Genomic DNA, 905 nt, shown 5'->3' on the forward strand with positions numbered 1-905 from the left:
ATAAAAAAAAAAAAAAAAAGAAAGTAGGAGAAGAGTTAACCAAAAGTAAATAGAAGGAGGGGAATAATAAAGGGCAGAAAGCAATAAAACAACACACACATACAACAGAGAAAGTTAACAAACCCCAAAGTGGTTCCTTAAAAAGATCAACAAAATTGATATCCACTCCCACCCCCAACCCCAACTAAACAGATCAATCACCTATATCTGGAATGAAAAGGGGATTATCATTTAAAAATGATACAATATTGAAAGAATAGTACAAAAATGCTATGCCAACAAATTCAACAATTTGGTAAAAAATGGTCACATTTCTTGAAAATGCAACTTAACAAAACTGACACAAGAAGAAATGGAAAATCTGAACAGCCTTTTTCTAGTAAAAGAATTAATTTATCCAAAATTTATTCCCAAAAGAAAACCCAGAGGGCTTTAATGGAAAATTATATCAAATATACAATGAAGAAATAAAATTGATCTTATCAAACTTTTCAAAAAAGTGGAAGAAAAATCATGGCCTAATTTATTCTATAAAGCCAAAATTGCCCAAATACCAAAACCTGACAAAAGACAATTATAAAAAAAATACCACAGACCAATACCCCCTTGAATATAGACACACACATTCTTAACAAAATATTAGCAACAGAATCCAACTTAAAGTTTTAGAACAGAATCTTACAGAATATTTGCAATAGACTCTAATATAAAAAGGAAACTAAATCATACCAAGTAGAGTTTATTCTAAGAATGCAAGGTCGGTTTAATAATCAAAAGTCAATTAAGGTAATTCACCATATTAAGAGGTAAATATGTGATATATTACCAGAATAAAGGAGGACATGACTGTTCCAATAGATGCAAAAAAAAAAAAAAAAAAAAAAAAAAAAAAAAAAAATAAAAAA

At 28.4% G+C, this 905-nt stretch overlaps 1 protein-coding gene across 1 annotated transcript in view; it reads right to left on the reverse strand.

The window, feature by feature from the left end:
• CREBRF (CREB3 regulatory factor) overlaps positions 1-905 on the reverse strand; it is a 53103-nt gene that overhangs the window by 12468 nt on the left and 39730 nt on the right. The gene's annotated exons all lie outside the window — the stretch shown is intronic.

This window comes from Crocuta crocuta, unplaced genomic scaffold (assembly GCF_008692635.1).
Source record: "Crocuta crocuta isolate KB4526 unplaced genomic scaffold, BGI_CrCroc_1.0 scaffold131, whole genome shotgun sequence".
Classification (NCBI taxonomy): domain Eukaryota; kingdom Metazoa; phylum Chordata; class Mammalia; order Carnivora; family Hyaenidae; genus Crocuta; species Crocuta crocuta.